Source organism: Nomascus leucogenys, chromosome 22a, assembly GCF_006542625.1.
Source record: "Nomascus leucogenys isolate Asia chromosome 22a, Asia_NLE_v1, whole genome shotgun sequence".
In the NCBI taxonomy this organism is placed as follows: Eukaryota; Metazoa; Chordata; class Mammalia; order Primates; family Hylobatidae; genus Nomascus; species Nomascus leucogenys.
In genome coordinates, this window is record NC_044402.1 from 41,673,935 (window position 1) to 41,689,389 (window position 15,455).

A 15,455-nucleotide genomic window follows, 5' to 3' on the forward strand; every position below is an offset into this window, starting at 1 on the left:
AAGGATGCTTTCCTTACCTGCTCCTCATTCCAACTGGGAATTCACCAACTTTCTCCAAGATTTTGCTGCTGTGTCCGTGTGAGTCCAAGAAGAAAAGCATTCCTAAGGCTGGGGCAATTCACAATGGAACAAATACTTAATTCCCAGACTTTAAACATTTTCACAATTTTGTCAAAAACAGTATTTAATCTGTCTCTTTCCCCCATCTTCTTTCTCAACTCACCGTCTACACCCAGAGTTAATTTGGTAGGCAGATAAATTTTGAATTAAATTATTATTTCTCCCAATTAAAGAACATTCTTCTTTGAATTGAGGAAAATAATTTTAAAGAGCTATTATTTATTTTCTCTCTTTTGGGAGAGATGATAAAGCAATATAGATGATGTATCAGATTAAGTATTACTGTGTAAAAACAATAAGAGATGGATTATTTAAACCTGTGTTTCCCAGAACACATTTAGTTCAACCTACTTGAAAATTGGAAGGCCTTTGTTTCAAGTATCTTTTCTTAAGTAAGCTCTTTTTCTTTTAACTAAGAATACAAGAACACTGGCAGAATAATCAGAGCAAGAATATATGAGCTCTGCCTCCCCACTGTACCCAAACGCTATTCATTCTCCTTGCTTCGACTCTTTGCTCAGGCTGCCAAATGGCCTAAAAGGGCTATGGTCAAGTCTGGCCCTAAAGGCAAACAAGAGTGAACAACTCAATGCTGGGTCAGTCCTCATCTCTCAGCCTCAGCGATTCACATCTGCTCTAAATGGGGATCGCACCAACTCAAAAGTGCCTCTAGGAACCCCAGCTCAGTGCAGACATGCCAGAAAGAAACCAACTTTTCTCTGGGATAATCTGATTTTTTACAAAGTGAAAAATGCTACTGCCTGCAAAGCGTTCAACATGAATTGACCTCCTAGTAAAGGAGAGCACAATGCTTAGCCCATCCTGTGGTTTCCTACCTAACCCTATCTCATCCCTTCCTTACCATGCTCTCTCAATGCTAACCTCCTTCATTCCATCCCTAGGACCCCCTCCCTTGAATTTCTGGACCAAAGCCCCTGCACCTAATTATTTGCTGTTTTAAATGCTGAATCTATCAGTGGTAGATTCTTATTTTCTTTAATCATATATTTTGATATTAAATTACAACCATTTAATAAGATGACCTTAACAACACTAAATACTATTTAAAATAAGAAATTTTAGAATATATAACAAATTAGCCAAGATGCAGATACTTAAAATTTTTTTTAATTGATACATCTAAGTTTCCTTCACTCCTCAATATAAGAAGCCTAAGACTCCACAATTTCAAAAGATTAGTAGGCTCATAATAAAATATCACATTTACGTTAGGAGGGAAAGCATTTGATCAGTTTTCTTCTTTTGTATTTTTCTAGGCTGGCCCATTTTTCTCTAGAACAAAAAAAAAAAAAAGACTTCTTTCTTCTAAAACCACACTCTCTCTCTTAGAATGACTTGGTCCTTCTGCAAACATTCTCCCTGCCCTACAGAGATTCCTCCTTCTGAAATTCTCCTCTACCCACCTTCCCACAGTCTGCCTTCCTCTTCAACCCCATTACACCACACCAAAGTCACCATCTTCTCTGGAAGGCCAAGGCGGGCGGATCACCTGAGGTCAGAAGTTCAAGACCAGCCTGGCCATGGTGATACCCTGTCTCTACTAAAAATACAAAAAATTAGCCAGGCGTGGTGGTGTGTGCCTGTAATCCCAGCTACTCAGGAGGCTGAGGCAGGAGAATCGCTTGAACCTGAGAGGCAGAGGTTGCAGTGAGCAGAGATCGCACCATTGCACTCCAGCCTGGGCAACAAGAGTGAAACTCCGTCTCAAAAAAAAAAAAAAAATTAATTCTTCTGATCCATGAGCATGGAACATCTTTCCATTTTTGTGTCCTCTTCAATTTCTTTCATCAGTGTTTTATAGTTTTCCTTGTGTAGATCTTTCATTTCTTTGGTTACATTAATTCCTAGGTATTTTATATTATTTGTAGCTACCATAAATGGGATTGCTTTCTTGATTTCTTTTTCAGATTGTTCGCTGTTGGTGTAAATAAATGCTACTAATTTTTGCATGTTGATTTTGTATCCTGCAACTTTTCTGAATTTGTTTATCAGTTCTCACAGTTTTTGATGGAATCTTCAGATTTTTCTACGTACGAGATCGTGTCATCTGCAAACAAGGCTAATTTGCCCTCTTTCTTTCCAATTTGGATACTCTTTATTTCTCTGTCTTGCCTAATTGCTCCAGCCAGGACTTCCAGTATTACACTGAACAAAAGTGGTGAAAGTGGTTGTCCTTATCTTGTTCCAGATCTTACAGGAAAGGCTTTCAATCCTTCCCCATTCAGTAGGATGTTGACTGTGGGTTTGTCATATATGGCCTTTATTATTTTAAGGTATCTTTTTTCTTTTTTTTTTTTTTTGAGACAGAGTGTCACTCTGTCACCCAGGCTGGAGTGCAGTGGTGCGATCTCTGCTCACTGCAAGCTCCGCCTCCCGGGCTCACGCCATTCTCCTGCCTCAGCCTCCCGAGTAGCTGGGATTACAGGCGCCCGCCACAACGTCTGGCTAATTTTTTGTATTTTTAGTGGAGACGGGGTTTCACCATGTTAGCCAGGATGGTCTCGATCTCCTGACCTTGTGATCCACCCGCCTCAGCCTCCCAAAGTGCTGGGATTACAGGCGTGAGCCACTGCGCCTGGCCTAAGGTGTCTTTTTTTCTATACCCAGTTAGTTGAGGGTTTTTAATCATACAGTGATGTTAAATTTTATCTAATTTTTTTAGCATCTATTGAAGTGATCATATGGATGTTGGCTTTGGTTCTATTAATGGCATACATCGCATTTATTGATTTGTGAGGGAATTGTTTTTGGGTTTTTGTGTCTTTCGGTTTTTGTTTTTTGTTTTTTGGTTTTTTGGGTTTTTTTTTGAGACAGAGTCTCCCTCTGTCACACAGGCTGGGGTGCAGTGGAGCGATCTCAGCTCACTGCAACCTAAGGCCTCCTGGGATCAAGTGATTCTCCTGCCTCAGCCTCCTGTGTAGCTGGGATTACAGGTGTGTGCCAAGACACCTAGCTAATTTTTGTATTCTTAGTAGAGACAAGGTTTCACCATGGTGGCCAGGCTGGTCTCAAACTCCTGACCTCAAGTGATCCACCCACCCTTGGCCTCCCAAAGGGCTGGGATTAAGGTGTGAGCCATTGCGCCCAGCCTAATTTGTGTATTTTGAACCATTCTTGCATCCCTAGATGAATCCCACTTGCTCATGATGAATGATCTCTTTAATTAATTTTTGCGTCTATGTCCTTCAGTAATATTAGCCTATAGTTTTCTTCGTTTGTTGTATCTTTATCTGGTTTTAGTATCAGGTTAATGATGGCATTGTAAAATGAGTTGTGGGCCGGACGCAGTGGCTTACACCTATAATCCCAGCACTTTGGGAGGCCGAGGTGGGCGGATCACTTGAGGCCAGGAGTTCGAGACCAGCCTGACCAAAATGGTCAAACCCTGTCTCTACTAAAAATACAAAACTTATCCCACTACGGCGGCGCATGCCTCTAATCCCAGCTACTCAGGAGGCTGAGACAGGAGAATCGCTTGAACCTGAGAGGTAGAGGTTGCAGTGAGCCGACATGGCACCACTGCACTCCAGCCTAGGTGACAGAGCAAAAGATTCCACCTCAAAAAAAAATTAGTTGGGAAATATTTCTTCCTCTTAAATTTTTTCGAAGAGTTTAAATACAATTCGTATTAGTTCTTCTTTAAATGTTTGGTAGAATTCAGCAGTGAAGCATCAGATCCTGTACTTTTCTCTGATGATAAACTTTTTATTATGGTTTCAATCCCATCACTGGTCATTGGTTTGTTGAGGTTTTCTATTTCTTTTTTTTTTTTTTTTTTTTTGAGACAGAGTTTCGCTCTGTCACCTAGGCTGGAGTGCAATGGCGTGATCTTGGCTCACGGCAACCTCTGCCTCCGAGTTCAAGAGATAAGAGATTCTCCTGCCTTGGCCTCCTGAATAGCTGGGATTACAGGCACACACCACCATGCCCAGCTAATGTTTGTATTTTTAGTAAAGATGGGGTTTCACCATGTTGGCCAGGATGGTCTCGAACTCCTGACCTCAGGTGATCCGCTTGCCTCGGCCTCCCAAAGCGCTGGGATCACAGGCATGAGCCATCGCTCCTGGCCTGAGGTTTTCTTTCTTCATGGTTCAATCTTGGTACGTTGTATGTGTCCAGGAATGTATCCATTTCTTCTAGCTTTTCCGATTTGTCTGTGTATAATTATTCAAAATAGTCTTTAATGATACTTTGTAGTTCTGTGGTCTCAGTTGTTATGTCTCCTTTTTCATTTCTGATTTTATTTTACTTGGGTTTTCTCTCCTTTTTTTTCTTAGTTGGTCCAGCTAAAGGTTTGTTAATTTTGTTTATGTTTTCAAAAAAAACCTTTTATTTTGTTGATCATCTGGGTTGTTGCTTTTCTCTTTTTTCTTTTTCTTTTTTTTTTCTTTTTAGAGACAGGGTTTTACTTTGTCACCCAGGTTGGAGTACAGTGGCACAATCATAGCCCACTGTAACTTCAAACTCAAGGGATCCTCCTGTGTCAGTTTCCCAAGTAGCTAGAATTACAGGTGCATTGCACCATGCCTGGATAATATTTTTATTTTATTTTTTGTAGAGACAGGGATCTAATTATGTTTTGGAGGGTGGTTTCAAATTCCTGGCCTCACAGAACCCTCCCACCTCAGCCTCCCAAAGCACTGGGATTATAGGCATGAGCCACCATATCTAGCCTTGTTTTCTTCGTCTTAATCCCATTTAATTCTGCTTTTATATTTTTTCTTCCTATATTAATTTTAGGTTTTGGTTGTTCTTGCTTTTCTAGTTCCTTGAGGTGCATCATTAGGTTGTTTATTTGAAATCTTGTTTTCTTTTCTTTTTTGAGACAGGGTCTCACTCTGTCACACATGCTAGAGTGCAGTGGCACAATCACAGCTCACTGCAGCCTTGATCTTGTGGGCTCATGCCATCCTACCACCTCAGTCTCTTGGGTAGGTAAGACTACAAGTGCATGCCGTTGTGCCCAGACAATATTCTTTATTTTTTGTAGAGATGAGGTCTCACTATGTTGCCCAGGCTGGTCTTGAACTCCTGACCTCAAGTAATCCTCCTGCCTTGGCCTCCCAAAGTGCTAGGATTACAGGCAAGAGTCACCGCCCCCAGCATATTTGAAGACATTCTACCTTTTTGATATAGGCATTTATTGCTGCAAACTTCCCTCTTAGTTCTTCTTGTCCTGTATCCCATAGATTTGGGGATGCTGTATTTCTATTTTCATTTGTTTCAAGAAATTTTTTAACTTCTTAAATTTTTCACTGACCCACTGGTCGTTCAGGAGTTTATTGTTTAATTTCCATGTGTTTGTGTATTTTTCAAGGTTTCTCTTATTATTGACTTCTTTTCTGACCAATGTGATACTTGATCAATGCAATACTTGATCAATGTGATACTCGATATAATTTCTACTTTTTTGAATTTGTGAAGACTTGTTTTGTGGCCTAAGATATGGTCTATTCTGGAGAATGTTCCATGTGCTAACGAAAACAAAAATGTGCATCCTGCAGCAGTTGGGTGAAATGTTCTATAAATGTCAGTTAGACCTATTCGGTCCAGTGTGTAGCTTAACGCTGATGTTTCTTTCTTTTTTTTTTTTTTTAATTTATGTATTTATTTATTTATTTATTTATTTTATTTTTAAGAAAGAGTCTCGCTCTGTCTTCCAAGCTGGAGTGCAGTGGCGTGATCTCCGCTCACTGCAAGCTCGGCCTCCTGGGTTCACGCCATTCTCCTGCCTCAGCCTCCCCGAGTAGCTGGGACTACAGGCGCCCGCCACCATGCCTGGCTAACTTTTTGTATTTTTAGTAGACATGGGGTTTCACCGTGTTAGCCAGGATGGTCTCGATCTCCTGACCTCGTGATCCACTCGCCTCGGCCTCCCAAAGTGCTGAGATTACAGGCATGAGCCACCGTGCCCAGCGCTTAACTCTGATGCTTCTTTGATGATTTTCTGACTGGATGATCTGTCCATTGCTGACAGCGTGGTGTTGAAGTCCTCTGCTATTATTGTATTGCTGTTTACCTCTCACTTCAGATTTATTAATGTTTGCTTATATACTTGGGAACTCTCGCATTGGGTGCATATTTATAATTGTTATATCCTCTTTCTGAATTGACCCCTTAGTCATTATATAGTGACCTTTTTACAGTTATGGTGTCTCTTTTTACAGTTTTTGATTTGTAGTGTATTTATATAGTGTATCTTTTTATAGTTTTTGAGTTGTAGTCTACTTTATCCGACATAAATATAGCTACTCCTCCCTTTTTTTGTTTCTAGTTGCGTGGAATATCTTTTTCCATCCCTTCACATTCATTCTATGTGTGTCTTTATAAGTTGGGTCTTGGCCGGGCGCGGTGGCTCACGCTTGTAATCCCAGCACTTTGGGAGGCCGAGGCGGGCGGATCACCAGGTCAGGAGATCGAGACCACGGTGAAACCCCGTCTCTACTAAAAATACAAAAAATTAGCCGGGCGTGGTGGCGGGCGCCTGTAGTCCCATCTACCCGGAGAGGCTGAGGCAGGAGAATGGCGTGAACCCGGGAGGCGGAGCTTGCAGCGAGCCGAGATTGCGCCACTGCACTCCAGCCTGGGTGACAGAGCGAGACTCCATCTCAAAATAAATAAATAAATAAATAAGTTGGGTCTTATTTCTTTATTAAACCACTTTATGCCTTTTAATTGAAGAATGGAGTTTGTTTACATTTAGTGCTATTGATATGTAAAAACTTACTACTGCTATTTTGTTGCTTGTTTTTTTGGTTGTTTTATAACTCCTCTCCTTCCTTTCTTACTGTCTTCCTTTGATTTATTTTCTCTGGCAGTATGTTTTAAATCATTGCTTTTTATTCTTAATGAATCTATTACATGTTTTTACATAGTGGTTACCATGAGGCTTACAAAAAATATAGATATAACAAGTTATTTTAAAGAGATGGCGATGTATCTTACATCATGAATAGAATAGAAATAAAGAAAAATGAGGTCGGGTGTGGTGGCTCACACCTTTAATCCCATCACTTTGGGAGGCCAAGGTGGGTGGATCATGAGGTCTAGAGTTCAAGATCAACCTGAACAATATGGTGAAACCTCGTCCGTACTAAAAATACAAAAATTAGACGGGTGTGGTGGCGGGAGCATGTAATCCCAGCCACTCCGGAGGCTGAGGCAGGGAACTGCTTCAACCCGGGAGGCGGAGGTTGCAGTGAGCTGAGATTGCGCCACTGCACTCCAGCCTGTACAATAGAGCGAGACTCTGTCTAAAAAAAAAAAAAAAAAAAAAAAAAAAAAAAAAAAAAAAAAAAAAAATTTAAAAAATTTAAAAAAAAGAAAGAGAGAAACATGAAAACAGAAACTCTGTACTTTAACTCCATCCCCCTACATTTTGATTTTATGTTGTCTCAATTTACGTATTTTTGCTGGATGTGGTGGCTCATGCCTGTAATCCCAACTTTTTGGGATGCCAAGATGGGTGGACCACTTGAGGTCAGGAGTTCGATACCAGCCTGGCCAACATGGTGAAATCCTATATCTACTAAAAATACAAAAATTATTTGGGCGTGGTGGCGCATGTCTGTATTCCCAGCTACTCAGAAGTCTGAGGCAGGAGAATCACTTGAACCCAGGAGACAGAGGATGCAGTGAGCCAAGATGGTGCCACTGCACTCCAGCCTGGTGACAGAGCAAGACTCCATCTCAAAAAAAAAAAGAAAAAGAAAAAAAAATTTTTATATTGCCTACCTCTTAACAGGTTGTGCGGCTATTATTGGTTTTTTGTTTTGTTTTGTTTGTTTGCTTTTTGAGATGGAGTCTGATTTGGTCACCCAGGCTAGAGCGCACTGGTGCAATCTCTGCTCATTGCAACCTTTGCCTCTCAGGTTCAAGCGATTCTCCTGCCTCAGCCTCCCAAAGTAGCTGGGACTACAGGTGCACGCCCCCACGCCTGACTAATTTTTGTATTTTTAGTAGAGATGGGGTTTCACCGTGTTGGCCAGGCTGATCTCGAGCTCCTGACCTCAGGTGATCCACTCGCCTTGACTTCCCACAGTGCTGGGATTACAGGCATGAGCCACCATGCCTGGCAGCTATTATTGTTTTTAATAGATAGCCTTTTGGGCCTCATACTAGAGTTATGAGTATATTACACACTACAATTACAGTATTAGAGTATTCTAGGTGTGTCCATGTACTTTATTTTACTAACGGGTTTGATACTTTCAAATGTTTTCCTTTTTTTTTCTTTTTTTTTTTGAGACAGAGTTTTGCTCTTGTTTTCCATGCTGGAGTGAAATGGCACAATCTCAGCTTACTGCAAACTCCACCTTCTGGGGTCAAGCGATTCTCCTGCCTCAGCCTCCTGAGTAGCTGGGATTACAGGCATGCATCACCATGCCCAGCTAATTTTATAGTTTTTTTAGTAGAGACAGGGCTTCTCCATGTTGGTCAGGCTGGTCTTGAACTCCCAACCTCAGGTAATCTGCCCACCTTGGCCTCCCCAAAGTGCTGGGATTACAGGCGTGAGCCACCACATCTGGCCTCAAATGTTTTCTTTTTGCACATTAGTGCTTCTTTTTTTCTTTCAAATTGAAGAATTCCCTTTGGCATTTCTTGTGGGCCTCATGGTGATGAATTCTCTCATCTTTTGTTGTCTGGGGAAAGCTTTATCTCACCTTCATATTTGAAGGGTAGCTTTGCTGGATACAGTATTCTCAGATGGCAGTTTTTTTTTTCTTTCAGCATGTTGAAAATATTGTCCCCTTCCCTCCTGGCCTATATGGTTTCTGTTGAGAATTTTGTCACCAGATGAATTAGAGCTCTTTTATATGTTATTTGCTTCATTTCTCTTGATGCTTTTAGGATCCTCTTTTTGTCCTTGACCTTTGAGAGTTTGATTATTATATGCCTTGGGGTAATCTTATTTGATTCAAATCTGTTTGGTTGTTGGAAATAAATTTTTGGTGTCACAAAAGAAATAGCACTCCAACATAAATTTTCTCAGCAAGGCAATTTTGCTTCTATAGAAGGGTGCATCTCATGGATGGAGCAATGGCAAGAGCACACCTGAACAAGGGAGGGGAAGGGGTTCTTATCCCTGACGCAGGTAGCCCCTACTGCTGGGTCATTCCCCTATTGGATAGGGTTGGACCACACAGTCTAAGCTAATTCCTATTGGCTGTTTTAAAGAGCAGGGGTACGAGCCAGGGTGGCAGGGTGAGTAGTTTGGCAGGAAAGACAGTTAGGAACAGGTGACTAAAGGTGACTCAGATCAAGCAGGTGATCAGGGGTGACTCAGGTCAGAACAGGTGACCAGGGGTGACACAGGACAGGGCAGGTAACCAGGGGAATAGATGTGAACTACTGATTAGAACTGCTGGGAAAGGTTGTTTACTGAAACTAAGGGCAAGGAGACAAGAAGAATGAGGAAGTTAAACTTCAAAATGGAGAATGAAGAACTGAACATACTGATATACTGATTCTTTGAAGAGAAATTTAGAACTCACTGTATTTAACATGGTGTTCTCTGACGTTGCCATACCTGGATATTTATCTCTTTCTCAAGTTTTTGAATGTTTTCTGTTACTAGTTCTTTGAACAAGCTTTCTACCCTTTGCCCTTGCTCAACTCCCTCTTGAACACCAATAATTCTAAGATTTGGTCTTTTGAACTAACTTTCTGTATCTTGTGGGTGATCTTTATTCTTTTTCATTTTGCTCCTTTTTGTCCTCTGTTTTTGCAAATAAGCTGTCTTAAAGGGCACTGATTCTTTCCTCTGCTTGATCCATTCTGCTGTTGAGAGTCTCTAATGAATTTTTCAGTTTAAAAAAAAATTTCTCAGTTTTAATATTTGTTTCTTTTTTTATTATTTTAATCTCTTTGTTAAATTTCTCTGATAAGTTTCTGAGGTCCTTTTCTGTATTGGACCTCACTGAATTTCTTTAAAGCTGTTATTTTGAATTCTTAGCCAGAGAGTCCACATATTGCCATCTTATTAGGGTTAGTCACTGGTTCCTTGTTTTGTGAGTTTAAGGAGGTCATGTTCCATGATTGCTGTTGTTTCTTGTGGATGTACATCTATGTCTTTGCATTGAAGGATTAGTTATTTATTCTAGTCTTCTCTGTCTGGCTTGTTTTGGTTTCATTAGATATGTTTGCTTAGAGATTGTTTATAATTTACCTGTTGATTTTCTTGCTTTTTTTTCCCACTAGGCCACTGTGTCCTTTTCAGTACTAAATGGCATCTTAAGTCCAGGTTTGCCTCAGTTCTAGTGAACCATCAGAATGCCCCTTATTCTGAATTGAAGAAGTCTTAAAGGAGATATCTCAGTAATGTGGGAAGGCTGGTTAAGGGCACATACCCGGGGGTGTGGAACAAACCTCAGCACGGTGCTGTTGAACCGCCACTCTGATTTGGCCCAGTTACAGAGCACAGTTTCCAGGGCTGGGGATGGTAGTCCCACCTCCTGTCTTTGTCTCTGGCTGTCCTCAGGAATATTTCTCCTTTCAGGCACTCCTGATGTTTCTTATGGAACAGGTCTCCTGCCAGGGAACCCAAGATGGTGGGGAAGCAGGTTGTCCACCTCTATCTCACCTTTTTCAATATAAATATTGTGAACCAAGGGAAAATTTTTGTGTACTTGGTGCTGGGCAGATTATGGGGAGGGGCACTGCAGATATGTAAGTCCAACTCTCTTACCATCAGCTCAAAATTTTTTCATTTCTCTGTGACCCTAGGAACAGTCTCATCTCATGTTTGAGTTTTGGATTTTTATGGGGAGGAATGAAGCCAGCTTGCTTCTTTTTTTTTTTTTTTTTTTTTTTTTTGAGACACAGTCTTGCCTTGTCCCCTAGGCCAGAGTGCAATGGCGTGATCTTGGCTCACTGCAACCTCCACCTTCCAGGTTCACACTATTCTCTTGCCTCAGCCTCCTGAGTAGCTGGTATTACAGGCACCCACCACCATGCCCAGCTAATTTTTGTATTTTAGTAGAGACAGGGTTTCACCATGTTGGCCAGGCTGGTCTCGAACTCCTGACCTTGTGATCCACCTGCCTCGGCCTCCCAAAGTGCTGGGATTACAGGCGTGAGCCACCGCGCCTGGCCCCAGCTTGCTTCTATGTCACCCTTTGGAAGCCAGAAATCTCAACTCATAGACCTACAATAATTTATTAAGGTTGGAGCAGCCACTTTTGTTTAAATTGCCAATTGTGACATAAATAAAATAATGTTAGATAGAAACCAGAGTTAAGGGACATGTGTTTTATATAGCACCTAAGCTGGAAAACCTTGTTCTTGTCAGTGGAAATGAGATGCTGTTAAGGCTGTGAGATCTTGGGTTCATATGTAAGTTTAATCCATAAGACCTAACTACTCTCTTAGGGGTATATGTATCATTACAAATTTCATCAATAAACATATTTTTGTAGAATACAGAATGACTTTTGTGGAACAGAGCTGCCAGCAAGGACTAAGCTAGCTTCAACGTGAAACTAGACCAAGGTGTGAACAACTTTTAAAATGATATATAAACCCGCACCTATTCATATCCCACTTCATAAAGTACCTCCTCACACACACTCTGGTTGCCACATACAAACCTGGTCCCATAAAATATACAATTTCCTTTCTGAAACCTACTTCAAGTGAAACCTCCTCCCTTCCCCAGTTCTTTTCTTTTCCTTCTCTTCTTCCTTTCATCCATACTAAAATGGCTTCCATCTTACTGGCAGGATCTCAAGTAGCATTACTAAGGAACTGATTAAACTGAGCCACACTAGGTGAAAATGACTGATGCACACTCTAACCACTTCAAAGGTATTTAGGGAGCCTGGGCATCTTGGCTACCTGGGGAAAAGCAGCACAAGGACACCAAGTGGTAGGGTGGGAGCAGGAGTGAGGAGGAGGGAAGGGAGAGGATGAGGAGGCCACAGTGGGACAGGGGAGGTATGGCCTGCCTGCCTGGGTTGTGGATAGTGCTGGGTGGTGGATAGTGCTGACTGAGCCTGATGCTTTCTTGCTATTGCTTTGCCTTCCCAGATCCCCATCCCACCCACCCCCAACAGAGAAGGCAGCTCAGCTGTGGATGGTCAGATGCCCCATCTCCCACTGCCAATTTCTGGCCCCTACCAACATGGAGCAAGTGGCAGCAGCTGCAGCTGCAGCAGCAGGGTAAAAGGAGCAAAGATGACCTGACAGCTGACAGCCTATATAGCAGACTGTGGCACTGGGTATACAAAACCGGGATATGTCCAAAATAAAGAATCTCCATTTACCATCCCTTCCTGTACTGCCATTAACAACTCAGCAAAAGTGGGTGGTCAAGTTCAAAAGCAGGGTGATGAAACATGCTGATGACCTAGATGTCTTTACTGGTGATGAAGCATGGGAAAATCTACATATACAACAAAGAGCCCATCCATCATGGTCTAGTTAAAGACTGGAACTCAATGGAAAGCTTTATAGAGCAAGTGATCTTTAAACATTTAAGGGCGGAACCTGAAGACCATTATTTTCTTCTGACTGGACCTCCACTGAATACTCCAGAAAGCAGGGAGTATACTCCTGAAATAGTGTTCGAGTCCTTCAATGTTCAGGTTTGTACATTGCTGTGCAGGTTGTTCTTGCTGTAGCTACCTCCTGGACCACAAGACAAATAGGAGAATACATGTTGACTGGTAGGTTATAGACAAGTGGAAATGGTGTCACTCATGGCATTTCTGTGCCTGAAGGGTATGTGATTGGCTGCCGTATTAAATACATTCCAATTGCAGGATGAGCTATAACATATTTTATTCAGCAACTACTGAGAGACCAAGAAGTAGGAATCCCTCCAGAGCAATCCCTGGAAACTGCTAAGGCAGTGAAGGAGCACTATAGTTACGTCAGCTCAGATTTAGTAAAAGAATTTAAAAAGTAAGGTGCAGATGGGTCGCAGTGGATTTAAACAGTATATAAGAATCAATGCCATCTCAAATAAATAATTGTCCATTGATATTGGATATGACAGATTCTTGGGACCTGAAATCTTTTTTCATCCAGGTTTGCTAATCCAGACTTTATACATCCCATCTCAGATGTTGCAGATGAAGTAATTCAGAATTGTTCTGTTGATGTCAGACATCCTCTCAACAAGAATATTGTTGTCTATGGAGGTTCAACTGTGTTCAGGGACTTTGGACATCGCTTGCAATGAGATATGAAAAGAACTGTAGATGTCAGGCTGACCTTAAGTGAGGAATTAAGTAGCAGTAGATTGAAGCCAGAAGCTGTTGATGTACAAGTCATTACACACCACATAGAGCAATATGCAATTTGGTTTGGAGGATCAATGCAGACTTCTCTGCTTGAGTTCTATCAAGTATGCCACCCCCAAAAGGATTATAAAGAAATCGGACCTAGCATTTGTCATCACAATCTAGGGTTTGGAGTCATGTCATAAAATTGAGTTTATACTTATTGAGGTTAGGGAGGTGGGGCAGAGATAATCTTTCCGATTACCCATTTTGTCTGGATGGCAGATTTCGAAGTTTTATATCTGACTTGAAATAGTAATACCAAATGTGATTATGCAGGAATATTTTAATAAATGTATCAACATGCAACCTAGAACACAGCAAAAATGATTGCTTTTCTTCAGATTGAATATTTGAATCTTATGTGTGACAAAAATAAAGTGGGTTTACTTCTTTCTGTGCCCTGATATTTTGTATATTCACGAGTTATCCAAGATTTTATATAGTTTATCAGTGTGTAGATAGTTCCATAACTTCTTTTTGTTTTTTTGTTTTTTCATTTTTTTGTTTTGTTGTTTTGTTTTGTTTTGTTTTGTTTTTGAGACAGAGTCTTACTCTATTGCCCAGGCTGGGGTGCAGTGGTGCAATCTCGGCTCGCTGCAACCTCTGCCACCCGGGTTCAAGCAATTCTCCCGCCTCAGCCTCCCAAGTACCTGGGATTACAGGCACCTGCCACCGTGCCAGTCTAATTTTTTTTTTTGTATTTTCAGTAGAGACGGGGTTTCACCATCTTGGACAGGGTGGTCTTGACTCCTGACCTCGTGATCCACCTGCCTTGGCCTCCCAAAGTGCTGGGATTACAGGCACGAGCCACTGCACCCGGCCCGATAGTTCTATAACTTCTAACTGTACGATACAAGAGCTTGTTTATATTTTATATTTCATATGTTTTATCCTTTGAGGGGAAAAAGTCAAAGAAAAATAATACTTATTATTTGAGAGAAAAAAATGACCAAGTAAAGGATAAATTCAAAAAATAGCCTCGTGAGAGTTGGCACAGTCATAGGATTCCAGTTATTATGATGTGCTTCAGTCCCCCTTCTCCCCTCCCCCTTAAAAGCTTTTCTTTGCAAGTGCTCTTGGAATTAAGAAATTAATATCTTGTATTAACTGATGCCTTCTAGGGCTTTCTGATTACTTGCATTCTGTTTCTTGCTTTAAAGACAAGGCAGGCTGGGCGCAGTGGCTCATACCTATAATCCCAGCACTTTGGGAGGCCGAGGCGCACGGACCACCTGAGGTCAGGAGTTCGAGACCAGCCTGGCCAACGTAGTGAAACTCCATCTCTACTAAAAATACAAAATTAGCTGGGCGTGATGGTGCGCACCTGTAATCCCAGCTACTTCAGAGGCTGAGGCAGGAGAATCACTTGAACCTGGAAGGCGGAGGTTGCAGTGCGCTGAGATCACGCCGCTGCACTCCAGCCTGGGCAACAGGTGAGACTCTGTCTCAAAAATAAATAAACAAATAAAAATAAAAGACAAGGCAAGACATGGGACAGGGGAAAAAAAAAAGGTATTTGAGCATCATGTTGCTAATGGGTGGTAGAGAAAGGCTTTACTGTAGGGACCCAGTGTTTTATCTGGTAAATATACATGCCTTTAAACAAAGTACTCTCTGATTAAATCCTGGTATGTCCTTTAGAGAGACACCATGATATAGTGGAGTAGAAAGAGCATAGGTATTAAAAAAAAAATACACTGGATTTGAATCCTGACTTTTCCACCTACTGGAAATATGGCCTTGTGCCAAATTCTAATTAAACTCTCGGAACTTAGTTGCCTCTTCTGTAAATAAGGATATTCATATCTACCTCAATAACAATTGAATAAATTAACACTTGTAAAGCTCTTAAACATGGGAGGTATCCAATAAATAATAATAAACATCATCATCCATATTGTATTATTAGTAGTAGCATAAATAAAGAGTCTTAAAAAAGATGTGTCAGAAATTTGAGAACAAGGATCATAAGCTTAGATTGCCAAGTATGGATGATTGTGGAATCAGAAAAATTATTTGGGCCGGGCA

General features: G+C 41.2%; 1 pseudogene; it reads left to right on the forward strand.

Annotated features, from left to right (window-relative positions):
• The first annotated feature begins 12,315 nt into the window (after nucleotides 1-12,315).
• On the forward strand, nucleotides 12,316-13,570 carry LOC100606081 (annotated as a pseudogene).
• Nucleotides 13,571-15,455: the final 1,885 nt, after the last annotated feature.